The sequence below is a fragment of the Haliaeetus albicilla genome, chromosome 13 (assembly GCF_947461875.1).
Source record: "Haliaeetus albicilla chromosome 13, bHalAlb1.1, whole genome shotgun sequence".
NCBI lineage: Eukaryota > Metazoa > Chordata > Aves > Accipitriformes > Accipitridae > Haliaeetus > Haliaeetus albicilla.
The window spans coordinates 17,183,818-17,197,798 of record NC_091495.1 but is presented as its reverse complement, the minus strand read 5'-3'; positions in this window follow the sequence as shown (position 1 = coordinate 17,197,798).

Sequence of the window (13,981 nt, the reverse complement as noted above, 5' to 3'; positions counted from 1 at the left end):
TGATGTCTTTGTGTTAAATGGCATTGCTTCAAATTCTGTGCATGTCAAACAGCAGAAAGCTAGAAGAGTTTGAAAGGTTATCACTGTTTCTCTTCGAATTCCTGTGTACTGAAACCCTTTGGAGATGGCTGCCTACTGCAAATCATTGTTTGACAGCTTCACTCAACTTCGAGACTTGTCAACTCAGGGGGCAATCTTGACAGCTCTCAGGCAATAAAGTAAACAAGGGATTTGGAGCGTCAGAGAAGGAATGCTTAAAATCATTCCTAATATTTCTCCCATTCATAACATGTCACCAAGCCGGTGAAGTTATGAAGGCAGCAAGTCTCAGCTTCTTACACATCCCAGGTGGTGTTCACAGGGTGAGGGAAAGCTTGGGGGAACCCTGGCAACCGGCGTCTGCCGAGTATTATCCAGATTTGTTCCACTGAGGGTATTCCTGATACTAATGAAAACTCAAGGCATTCTTCTTTAGGTGGATGGTTTTTCAGATACTTTATGTACTAGTCTGAATTAAAAGGTGATTCAGTGTTGGTGGAAACAGAGCCTCATTTAGCAGTTGTTCTTTAAAACCAAAGATGACCACATTACTGGTTTTCTGTGTAATAATGTAGTTAAGGGATACTTCTTTCACAGCAGCCAGGAAACCTGCAGACACTTTGGTTGTACAAATGCTCAAATGCAGAATCTGTAACGGTGCTGGAACCTGCTGAGGGTTGATCACGTCGTGGATCTGACCACTTACATACTTTTTTATGGACTTACAACATATTTGCACATGAACTAACAGGTACATTTTCTGAAGCAGTCACTTTTACGGGGTCCTGCCTTTGTGGAAATAATCTGAGACACCTTAAACAGCCTTTTTTTTTTTTTTTTTTGAGAATGCTGTGCCCAAATTCTGATAATCTGGCTATGTTAAAGCAATTGAATGCTCAAAATTATTAGCAGCTTTTAAGAGTGTAACCTGGTTCTTTGTATGTTTCTGTATTCCTGTCAGGAAATAATTTGATGCAAAACAAAGTATAGAAAATCCAACCTAATTTTTAGACTAGTGTAACTGTTCCTTGCACATCTATTTTGAGAACTCCTGCTGCTAACACACCTAGAGTTGACCCCTTTGTTAACTGCGTGGCATGTGCATGACAATAAATTACCTGTTGTCATTACTGAAAATGACTAATGGCCTGTTAGCCTTCTAGGATGTTATTTAAAAGTCATTTTTCAAAAAGAAGAACTATATTCCCTCTTGAGGTAATGGTTTTTGTTTTTTTCCTTTTTAAATAACTCCATTAACTGTGCTGCTCTGTGCTATTATACAAGGATTTCTAATTACAGTAGTTGCTGTGCAGCAAAATTGCAGTTGCAGCTAAATTGTCTTTTGATTCTTTTTGTAATAAGGACACCTAACTGGACACCCGACTCACGTAAATCTTTGTAACTGTGTTTTCAATGGATCTAATCTACTATAGATTAGCTGTACTGTTTAGGCATAATGTTAAAGATTTTCATATACCACAGTATTACAACTCTATTAACTCACATTTTAAACTGAGCCCTGAACAAATGCACTTCGGCAGCTACTTGTGCTTGCTAAAAGATTAAAGGCTCTGAACCATGTGAAGAAAGGAAATCTTTATAGGTTGCTAGCTATTGGTTGTTTTCTTTACTGTTGGAGTCAGTGAATTGAATTGTAATGGACTAGATTGACTCCACATATGGAAATCACAAAGAACAGGATCATTTTTTTACAGCTGAAAATTTCAGTCATTCTGGAAGTCAGCTGTACACTTCAAAATGCTGGATGGCAAGAAAATATTTGAAATTCTGATGGGTCTTTCTAGCATAATATTGCTTGCTTGTATATCTGTCCTGTACTTTGCATTAGCAGCTTAATAGTTGCTATAAATCTAGTTGATTTGATATCACACATAGAGATGCATGTAGCACCGTGTAAAAACAATTTACATTGTGCCATGACAGTATGGAATACTTGGGTCTCCAGCTCGCTATACACATGAATACTTGGTCAAGGGCTCACATTAATTTCATTGCTACCAATGTGCTAGTAAAAATTGATTAGAGGAGTAAAACTGCAGGCAAGCATTCTTTTGCAGTGTTCCTAAAGCTTATCTAGTCTAAGCTGTATTCCCAGATTTATGTCTGTTGCTGATACTGTCACGACAAACTCAGACACATCATAGCTGCTCCGACTAAGTGGCAGAAGGGCAAAGAAAGTTTCCACGGCTAAAACTGCTCTTACTGCACAAAGCTAGACAGAGAGTGATGGGAGTTAATCACTGAAACGCGAACAGACAGGAGTAGCTTGTCATAATAAGAAGCTATCAAGTCACAGCTCTGTTAAATTCTTCAACGTTTTATCATGAGCAGCTGTCAAACTCTTATAATTTCATGATTAATACATTACAGAGTGATTTCCTCCCTTATACTATTGCCTGTAGCATTTTTTTTAACTGGAAGTAGTATTGGTCATATTTATTTAAAGTGAGCTACAACTTCTGCATGTGTATGTACATAAATGTGTAAAAAAGCACAGAAAGGAGGAAATAAATCTTGGGCCTGGCTTCATGCATGGGAGGGGACTGCCCCATACATCCTGCCTTTCATCGTGCCCCTTAGATGGCAAAGTAAGGCTGCAAGCAATATTAAAAACCTGTGTTAAGCTAGACAAACATAATTCAGCGCCTGCACTGTATCTCCCCACGGTAACATCTGTGAATAGAGCCACTAGAAATAGCTTCAATGTCATCTATTCCTATGGAAAAACAGAATGAAAAAGAGTTATCGCTGATTTGTACATAGGCAAATTTGGCGATGAAAGAGAGAATTTAATTATTGCTAAGTCTCTCTCATAGTGTTTTCACATGAAGAAAAAACTGTGGGTCATCCACTTTGCCGAGGAATGCCTGGGGCTGCTGATGCAGTGTTACAAAAGTTGTGGAGCACTTGAACCAAACTAGGTGAAACAAGATGGCCATTAAATAACTCTGGCCACCAAGAAAATTCTGGGCTGTCCCCGAGAGGCCCCCGCTGTCCCTCCCTGGGTGGGCTGGGAGCCAGTGACTCAAGGGGTTTGGAAAGTCCCTGGCTTTCACATCCAGACATTTCACTTGAACTGAAATTAATGCCCTTCAAAATTACTGCTAAACAACAGGTATTACAGGCTATAGTAACCACTGAGCTGCTCTTTGCTGTAGTGGACTCCTGCCAGGCCAGGGTTTCCACCTTTTGGGAGGTATTTCAAATCAGCCCGCAGTCTGGGACTTTCTGAACTTGTGGCTCTATGGATTTGCTTGCCCTCTGCTCTCAAGGGAAGCAGTTCTTCCAAAGGAGAGAGTTCCTTTATACAGCGTGTGAAGATTGGTGGTGTGGTTTCCCATTTGTTCCAGCTGGTAGAGCTAGGAGTTGAACTATTGTCCTCAATGGCAATACAGAGATAGATGCCAAATTGCCAAGCTACTTCATTGACCTTGTAAAATATTTTGATTGGTTTTAAAGGAAGGGCATAAAACATGGTTATTTTCATATGAAATGGGTTATGGAAAGACATAATTTTTCAAAAAAAACATAATTGTGTGGAATTTTTAAATGCGAAGTTTTGTGCTAATATGCCACTAAGTGGGGAAATCCAGTGCCAACATAAATGTTGGTAACATGTTCGTCATATTTACAGATCTAAAAATGTTCACTTTTCCTTGGCCTCCTTTATGTATATTCATACATTAAAATAATCATCAAAATGTAAATATGAGGGATGAAAATATTTGCTAAGCCTCAAAATATAATTCCTCTATGTTGTATAGAAAAGAGTATTTTGCTGAATTGGCCCTTGTTTGAACTTAGGTGATGTTTGCGTATTTTGTGCTGTATACAAAAAGCTTTGCCCTTTGTTTGAAGCCTGCTTTGACTGTGTAACTACCATGCTCCAATTTCCATTTGGACAATCAGGGGTTCTCCTGTCATTCCGTTTGAGTACAAATGGGCTGCACAATGAAAATCTTCCTGTTGTGGGTGCAGGGGGGGTTGTGGGGATTTTGTTTCATTAAAGAAGAGGGACAAAAAATGTAAACCTGAAAATGAAAACTGATGAGAATTGGACCTTGTGTTTTGTTTTGCCTTTCAAGAAAATTTATGGAAATGCAGAGTAGCAGGGCTGTTGTCACTGGTTCCCTTCAAAGGAAAAAATCCTTAGCACTAAACAAAATGTATTCTTTGAACAATATTTGAAGAATTAAACTTTTAAAAAAAAAAAGTCAACAAAATTCCGTCCAAAGAAAGGGTTAAAAAGAAATCTGCTAAAGTTTCCCTAGGGACAGGATAGTCCAGTTTCGAAAAAATTCATTGTTACGCTAGTAATAGGATATGCCTTAAGCTTGTTCTTAAGTCTTATTTTCTTTACTGCAGGTTGAGAAAGTTTCTCTCCATTGCGTTCTGTGCAGTTGTTCTGCAAAGGAATGGCAAAGCTGTGCAAGGCTTCACAATGAAAAAAAACCCCTTCCTGTAAAGGCAAGATCCTGCCAAAATAAATAAGGACTGCAGCAAATGGTACAGATGGTCATTTCTTTTAAGCGCTTGTGTATTTATTATATATAATGTGAGTATACATGTATAGTGTGTATATGTGTGTGTGTGTATTTACATGAATTTGCATATATATCAATATTTTCAAAAATATGTGTTCTGGAGCCTATATAATCAATACAAGCTTTCCTGGAAACTGAGCTCTTAGCACAGCACAGCCCACTCACAAATTCGTCTTGTAGAATCCTGAGATGAAGATTAACATTCTGGGATACAAAAGCTAATTTCTTAATAATGATAAAGTTACCAAAAGCAATGCAAGCTCCTGGTGCCTGATACAGCCAGATGAAAATGGCATGGGCTAGTGATTAGAAGGTTTTAGTAGGAAATAATACTTTTCTTGTCACTGAGCTGCATTGGCAGAATGAGTGCAGCAGCTGGAACGCATATGCAGAGTGTTTACTGGAGCGACTCTTACACTTTCAGACAGAAGGAAATCCTGTGCAGGATTGGAAAGCGCAGAGAGCTGTCACCAGGGAATAGGCTGTCTGTGTGTCTCCATGAAATAAAAGCTGTGCGGACCACAGATCCTGCAGTGGGCACTTCCTGCCCCCTTTGCAGCAGCAGTTCAAGATTGATTTTTCTTTCTGCCTTTTTATTTTTTCCTCTGGAATATATCAAATCTACTGGTATTATCAACAGAAATGCCAATGAAGCTCAGGATTTACTTTGTATCAAACTTCAAAAATCTGATTAAGGGTGGGGTTTTTTGTTGTTGGGTTGGGGTTTTTTTTTGTTTGGCAAAAGGAGAACCAGGACATTTTGCCATCTCTCAGGTTGCATAGATTGATCTTTCTAGGCTAATAAGACATCTGATATTACTTGAGGTGGTTTTTTCGTTTTTTGGGGTTTTGTGTTTTTGGTTTTTTTTCTCAAAGCTGAGTAGGTTTCTAACTACTGTGGATGCATTTAAAGCAGTAGCAAATCCAGCAACTAAAAGCTGCTCACACAGGGAGTGTTTTATTGTTTGCTGATGTTATAGCGATGACCAGTGTCTGCTAATGAATAAGAAAACATATTAATTATCCAAATAAGTGTAAAAATCTTAAATTAATGATGTGTTTATGTGACAGATTTGTGGGAGGGATTTCAAATATAATCATCATCAATCTGGCTACAGCCAAAATAAATTTTATGAAAAGTAAAACAAACTGTTGCACAGACAAAGTAGGCCTTCGGGGGCTCGTACAATAATCTGTGTTTTCTTATTTAGCTGTGTACAATATTTCTGTTCATTTCTTGTCCAGATAGAATCTCAGTATATATAACATTGCTGTTAAAGCTAAGAAGAGTCAACATATGCCACTACCCAAAGGGGAGGAAAGAAAGAAATGAAAGAAAGAAATGCATACTTAAAATTTTTGTTTCAAATAAACAAGCCATGCCCAGGTAACTGTGTCAGGCATGGTGCAATTGTAAAGGTGAGCATTAAACATATAAGCTTTAATTTGAGGGTGGTGACTTTTCACATAAATATGTGACTATGTTGGGGTGTGTGTTCTGGAAAACCCAGATGCTGCTGTCACTACTAATAAAATTATTACGAGGTTCAAACTTTTGGTGAAGTTCCTGTGTATGTTCCCTCTTTTACTGAATGGAAATATCAAATTTAATCAGATAAAAAAGAGAGGTGGGGCCCCAGTTTCAGAAGCACATAAGCAGTGCTTACGCAGGAGCAAAGTGACCTGTAGCCCCAGTCAGCACCAGCTGCTCTGGCCCAGGCTCAGTGGCATGCGATGGATGGGGGAAGCCGTGCTGGTGTTTGGGTGATGGTGAACCAGGTTGGAAATGCTTCCTTGGGCTGAGGCACTGAAGGCTGCTGAGCACAGCAACTAACTCCCAACGGACCCGCTCCATTAATCAGTATCATTGATGAGGAAAGGCTTAAATTCCTACTTGCACATTCCAGTAAAAATGCATTAGTCATTTTTTTATTGTTTTCTTGACACTGTTCTACAAATATGTCTTAAAGAGATTTTTGCCAGAGAAAGGACTTTTGGGGTGAGTTGAAGGCGTGTCACCATCTTTCATTCACAAGTTCAAATGCTCTACATACAGCTGCCAAAAAAATCCACTTTTGCATCATTGTCCAGCTTCCCTGTTCTTGGTTTCCAGTCAGTGTAATGGGACTATGTGGCTGTCATTCAAACAGATGAAAACCTTTGGCATTGAAAATATATGCCTGTTTTTTAAAAGAAATATACCCCTTCCTACTATTGCATGGTTTCTTGATCAGATAAAATCCATCGTGTGATAACATTTAAATTAAAGGCATTGCATTCTGACCCAACAATAACAAAATCAAACCCACTCATTGCCAAGTATCATAAGCTCTTAAAATACATTCAGACAGTGCAATGATATTAATAGGGAAGCAGATACCAGGTTTTGGCCAACAAAGCAAACCACACAGCGGAACATGAGAAGTACTGTGCTTACTGACTTCAGGATAAAATGGAAGACAGAAGCCCTATCAAAAATTATATTAATAATCTAATACTGTACATTCATTTGGAGACTTGGCCTAGAATATCTCAAAGATGCTTCACAGAGAGACACATTTTTATCCTAATCGCTCCATCTAGCTGGCTTAGGTAAAGAGGTTAAGCAATTTGGACTCAGATTTCAGGAAAAGCATTTTCCAAGGTGTGTCTCAGCAAAGGCTCTTTAAGAAACTAGGCTGTATTGCAGCAAAAAGATACAACAATAGACTGAGAAATCGCTAAACTCCACCAGAATTTGGTAAGACACTGGGCAAAGCTTCACTGTGTGCTTGCCCCATTCTTAAAACTCTCTTGTTAAGCACCTCTACTAGCTATATTTAAGGGTATGAGTGGGTACTGGGATGGACTTTTGGTCTTATCTACTGTGGCTGCCCATGGCAGAGTTGGGAATAAAACTTGGCTTGCACTTTTCTTTTTTCAAGTCTGTAATTATGACAGGTAAACATGCATCCACAATACATAATCTTGTTGACATACTGATAACTAATTTTTTTAAAAGCTAATGGGAAATGTTCAGACATTATAATATGATTGATAAGAAGGCTAAATTTCCTGGGTCATATGTTATTGTCCTTATATATGTCTAGTTCATACCTGCTCTGAGAGGAAAGATAACTGAGTTCTATAACATTTTAACCAAAATAGTGGACAACGGAAACAAACTCATTCCAGCTCTGGTAGCTGCATGGTGATTTCCAATAACGCAGTTGCAGTTGCATCAGCAGTTTCCCTGTCCATACCTATCATCTTGGAGGGTGTTCTGCACTGGAGGGGATGCACAGTTCTTTCTGGATCTCAGTAAGAAAGGCATGGCTACAAATAATGTCACGAAATTGCTTTAATAATAATAAGATAGAAATAGGAAGAGGAATATAGATAGCAAGTAAATCTTACGTCCGTTCGGATGCTGGGAACCCTGCTTCTGTCCTGCATCGGATGGATGCCAGGTAGACAGCCAAGGCACACTGTGCACAATTCCCCTCCATGGAGAGGCTCAGTCTCCCTCACATACCGTGGTGCCTTTTATTCAGTGCAACAAGCAAAACCGTATTGCCTGTCTTGACAGGTAGGAGTGTTATCTCTTTCTCTCTGTCCACCAGAGCATGTCCAGCTTCATGTATCCAGGAATGATACCCAGGAACAGTACAGTTTCAGGTCGGTCCCACAAGTCCTCTGGCATTGCCACATACATTGTCACAGCAGTCACTCCTGCCAGCATAAGGGTTACCAGGTCTAATATGTCCAGCGTGGCTTGCCCAAGATCATTAACTCCCCAAAGACAGTATGTTCTGCAAGGCTCCCAATACAGAAGGAAACTTTCTGACTGCAAAGAAGTTTTCTCACTGATACAGCGGGCTTTTCTTTTCTTTACCTGATGATGTTCGTAGCCATTTGCATAGTCATCTTCATTTGCATGGGGAATACACAGGGGCTGATTAAGTGAAGATCCTTTGGATCAGGGTGCATCAAATGAAGCACAGTTTTCCATATAAGTTGTCTGTGAGATAAAGATTATCATCTGTGTGTAGCTATGTCATTTTTTTTATCCTGGGCAGAATTTGTTCTTTTTTTCTTTTTAATTAACCTGTTGTAATACCAGACCTCAGCACATGGCCAGAGGGCCTTCTAATGGAAGGCAAACCAGTCTTGACTTCTGTGTTAAATTTGCAAGGTTATACAATAGTAGGTATTATGGACATCCAGAATTGTCTGCTTCCTGCAGTCTTCGTTGTAGGCTTATTGATAATAATTATTTTATAATATAACTTATAAAATCTTGAATATTGATACATTCACTGTTACTGCATGCTCATGATAGGTTTTCAACCAAACTCATGGAAATGGAAGAATGACAGACAGCTTAAATACTAAGGAATGGTTGGTTCAGCTTTGGTAGGGTGAAGGACATTGGTAAAGAGAGTAAGCTCATTTGTATATTAGTTAAAGCCATCCAGCACAGGAGGTTCATTCATTACTGAAGAGTTAAGGAATTCTTTGAGCAGAAGCCAAAATCTTTCTAAAATAGTTTAAGCTCATTTAGCAGATGTCTTCCATGGGTCATCAAAATGTTGTCTTCAACTGTTTTGATGAACAACTACAAAAAAAGATGTTCCTAGGAGTGTCTAGGGTCCAGTCAAGACTATAAAACCTGGATGCCCAAATATTTGTCATGGAAACAGACTCTAGAATAAATTTCACTCTTGGTATCACTGTGCACCTGTGACTCCATAAAGGAAATAGAAAACCTTGTAGGAAATTTGTCCTTGTGGCTTGTTTGAGTTCTTTCTGTTAATAGATTTAAGTGCTGCTGCTATTATGTAAACAAGAATTAAAACACGGGTTGTATAAATATGTTGCATTTGAAAAATTGAGTGAATTTTGTTGGCTGTCAATGATTAAATAGCCTCACTGCTTGATATCCACCAACTGTGCACAGAACCAGTCAAGGGTTTGCTTCTGAGCTATAACAAGTTGATGTGTATAATACTATTCTGATAGTGCAGAAATTCAATATTTGTGTACATATTCTTTTTGCAACAGGGTAGAATACAGTGGGTACTGCTGATGGGATGAGACCCCATATCACATCATCTCTAGCTCTAACCAGAGCTATCTCCACAGAGGGGTACTGTACCACAGAGGCAAAGCAGTAAGTCTGACATGGTGGGCTGATGTTCTGGAGAAGAGAGTTTTGTGCACACAGATTATGTGGTCTTCATCTGATTGACAGTCTTTGCACACCCTACCAAGTAATTTGTGGCACTCCTGAGCTTTGCCCTCAGGATTGTCAGTCTTTGGCTAGTGTAAAGCAGTGTCCTTGCCATTTGCTACCTGTCACTGGTTAAAGTTTCCTAAGTATTAACATGCTTGCATTTCAATATGTCTGCTTCGGGAGATGCAAACAGAAGTGCCAACCTCTATGTCAAATCCCTTACTCTTCTGTGCATCCTTTGTCGGTGAAAGGTTGTTCTCAAGAATGAGAAAACTGTTTCCAACATGTTTACTTTTGCAAGCTGTCCTGGTTTCAGCTGGGATAGAGTTAACTGTCTTCCTAGTAGCTGGTACAGTGCTATGTTTTGAGTTCAGTATGTGAAGAATGTTGATAACACTGATGTTTTCAGTTGTTGCTCAGTAGTGTTTAGACTAGAGTCAAGGATTTTTCAGCTTCTCATGCCCAGCCAGGGCACCTGACCCAAACTGGCCAACAGCGTATTCCATACCATGTGACATCCCATCTAGTTTAGGAACTGGGAAGTGGGGGGGGCAGGGAATCGCCGCTCAGGGACTGGCTGGGTGTCTGTCGGCGGGTGGTGAGCAATTGCCCTGCGCATCATTTGTACATTTCAATCCTTTTATTACTACTGTTGTCATTTTATTAGTGTTATCATTATCATTATTAGTTTCTTCTTTTCTGTTCTATTAAACCGTTCTTATCTCAACCCAGGAGTTTTACTTCTTTTCCTGATTTTCTCCCCCATCCCACTGGATGGGGGGGAGTGAGTGAGCGGCTGCGTGGTGCTTAGTTGCTGGCTGGGGTTAAACCACGACACAAGCAATGCTTCTGCAGCATTCCCTTTTTTTTTAATTTAACCATGGGGGGATTTCTCTGCCTGCTGGTGCTCCCTGTGGCTCAATTAACTTTGGAAGAACCTGTGCATCAGTACCAACAATGCTTTAGGGATGTTGGGTTATGACAGGATATCCAGGTTCTGCTGTAGTAGTGATACTGTCTCCACCAAGAGGCCTGGATACCCTCAGTTCTTTCAGCATGTTTCAGCCCACCTCATTGCCTGAAGAGTTTATTGAGACACTGTCTTAGACTTGCCCAAGACGAGGGATTTTTCTTTAGCTGCCCCCTGTCTTGTCTAGTCTGGTTAATCCTTAGCTTATGAATAGGTTTTTGCTGAATTTATCGTTATGTCTTTTTCTGATATGCAAAGTGGTGGGGTTTACTAGCTTTTTCTCTTAAGCTGACCAAAGCTTTGATGCTGGTTGAGTAGTCTTTAAGGCAAGTCATTTGGATGCTCTAAAGGCTTGTGAGAAGGGAATGGGACTTCGTTATTCATAGATTATTATGACTGGCTATAGCCAAGGTTAATAACATTCAAGATAGGTCAACCTGAGGTCTTTAGAAAAATAGTTTGCAAGTAGAGTGACAGCTGAGGAACCTGTCTGAACCTGAACATAAGAACTGTAAGTGAATGAAGTAGGTGTTTGAAGTTCAAGTTCCAGGAAAGTAAAACAAAAATAACCCACTCCCCAAATCCTTTCTGATGGGAGAGAAGACTCTGGTGACTCAATGAGAACAAAAATTTGCATTTTTAAAAATTACACAAGTGGTATTTTCACAAAACCAAAAACAAGTAGTACCTTGATTAACACTGTATTTGAAAAATCTCTGGGGTATACAAATTCATTGCTTAACTACGTGATGACCATAATAAAACAAAAAAAAAATTGTGCATTCACCTTCAAAGCCCTGTATAAATTTCAGCTAATATCCCTCATTCCTATACCTTTTTTACAGCTATCCTGTGAGTTAAAGGAAAGCATATACCTTCTCAAAGGAGTTTTTGTGTTGATACATACTGTTATTGAGAAGAACAGGTTTGGAGGATCCATCACAGCGGAAGACTCTGCCTGAAGGAAATCCAGTGTGTTTTCTGGATCATAAGCAGTGGTCTTCTTCCTCAAGAAGCCACAACGCTGGTAAAAGAAAATAGGAAAGCACTCATTAACTGGTGAGGGAGGCACTTGTTCAGTATTTGATTTTGTTGAGCTGAGATACAGGTTAAGAATTAATGAACTTTTACAGGTTTACTTTGGAATACTCATATATTTTTAATCATGCCTAATAAATAGGGAGAAAAATGTGTAAGGGAAGCTGTAAATCAGGATCTAAATAGAAAACAATTTTATGCAGTGAGTGATACACTAATGAATATGAAGTTACAATTTTGCTACTAGAATTAATGGGCTCTGTCTTTTCTTCTTGGTGGATATTTAAGGCCTGCCAAAGAGTTAAATGGCAAAAGTAATTTAATTTTTATCAGCTCAGTTACTTCTTTTTTAGCCATTTACAAGATCCAGCTTATTTTGGTGGAAATATTAGTAGTCCTTTCATTAATTTTGTAACAAAAATACTGCAGAACATTTGCTCATAGGCATGATTTTTGATGTATGGTTCCAGATGTGAGTAAGGAAGCTGTAATGTATGCTCTGAGGTTTTCCTATTGAGCATTTCTGAAATTTCAGAAATGAACATTGAATAGGTCTAAAAGATACAGTATGGGGTGCATGAGAGATGTTTTTGACACAATAGGGTCAGAGAAATTAAAGACACGTTCTTTGTTGGCAATTTTGGCAGAAATACTAAAACACAATGTGGGAACTGCAAACCTTATGACATTCAGTAAAACGTGAAAGGCTTCATGTCTGTAATATATGACTTGATGTCATGTATATGAGTTGGTAGCTTTTGCACAATATATAATGAATCTCACTTTTTTGTCTGAAGTTTGAAAGGACTTTCCCAGTGTAAATAACTCATGCTTGAAGTGTAGTGTGAATTTAAAACCCCCTATTGTCCAAGTGTAAAAAAGTTCATTTCATGATGTTGCAAATAGTTCATTCTGTATTCTTAGCTTAATGGCTTCTTATAAAAATGTAAACCATTTTGAGAAACCTTTGGTGTCCAAATGAAGGATGTATAAAGAGAGGTATGTATAAAAGCAGGGAACCAATTACCCAGCTGCGTCACTGGAACTTGAAGTTCAGTTATAGGTCCCCATTACTTTGCTGAGTCTTTTATTTGCTGCTCTTGTGTGGGCTGCAATAAATATAACACAACTAGACCTTTCTGCTTTTGTTAGCTAAGCTCCCCTGGCTTCCACTTTTGGAATGTATCATTGTGTCTTGGGAGGCAGCACCGACATTTCAGAAACATTTCAGAAAAAGGTCTGTAAACATTTTCTTTGTAAATTTGTTCATATTGTATTCAACTGTACTTGCCCTTGGGAAGTGAGAAGCTCTGATACACTGAGTCCATTGTACTTGAGATGCCCATTTGACTGGGAGAGGGACTGTCTGCATGGCTGTAGGGATGGAACCTAACCAGGACAATGAAGGCACGTAAAACAAGCTGTACTGGATCTGACCTGAGCTTTATGTTCTGAATAAGGCAAATCCAGAGATAATTCAGCTCTGATACATACTTCAGTGCCGATGTAGGAACGATACAGCAAAGCTTAATCTGAAACCTTGTCAGAGGAAACATGATTAGTGCCAAAAAGATGACTGGGGCACTGACATATGAGGAGAAGCTGAGGGAGCTGGGACTGTTCAGCCTGGAGAAGGCTCAGGGATTCTTATCAGGGTGCGTCAGGGTATGTAAAGAAGGTGGAGCCAGACTCTTCTCACTAGTGCCTGGTGAGGACAAAAAGCAATAGGCACAAGTTGAAACAGGAAATTCCATTTAAACATAAGAAAATACTCTTTTACTGTGATGGTGGTCGAACACTGGACCGCGCCACACAGAGAGGTTGTGGAGTCTTGGATGTCCTGTTGTACCCTTCAGGAGCTGACCATGATTGTGATCCTCTGTCTTTCAATCCTATCTCACCTTTCTGCGTATTTATCCACTGTCTGCCTTAACTGGTATCTTAAAGCTCCAGCCCTTTCTGTCCCTGCCATTATGTCTCAGTGATGTGAGCCTTTGTCTTGTCTGGGTAGAGACTGTCCCTTGTTCTCAAATCTTCCTTGATTTCTCATTCTAGGTATCCTGGAAAGTTGCATGTAGATGTGCTGGGAACTTGAGCATCTGCTAATCTGGGTGCCACTAGTACCTGCAATTCTTATGTGCCTTTTTCTGCTCT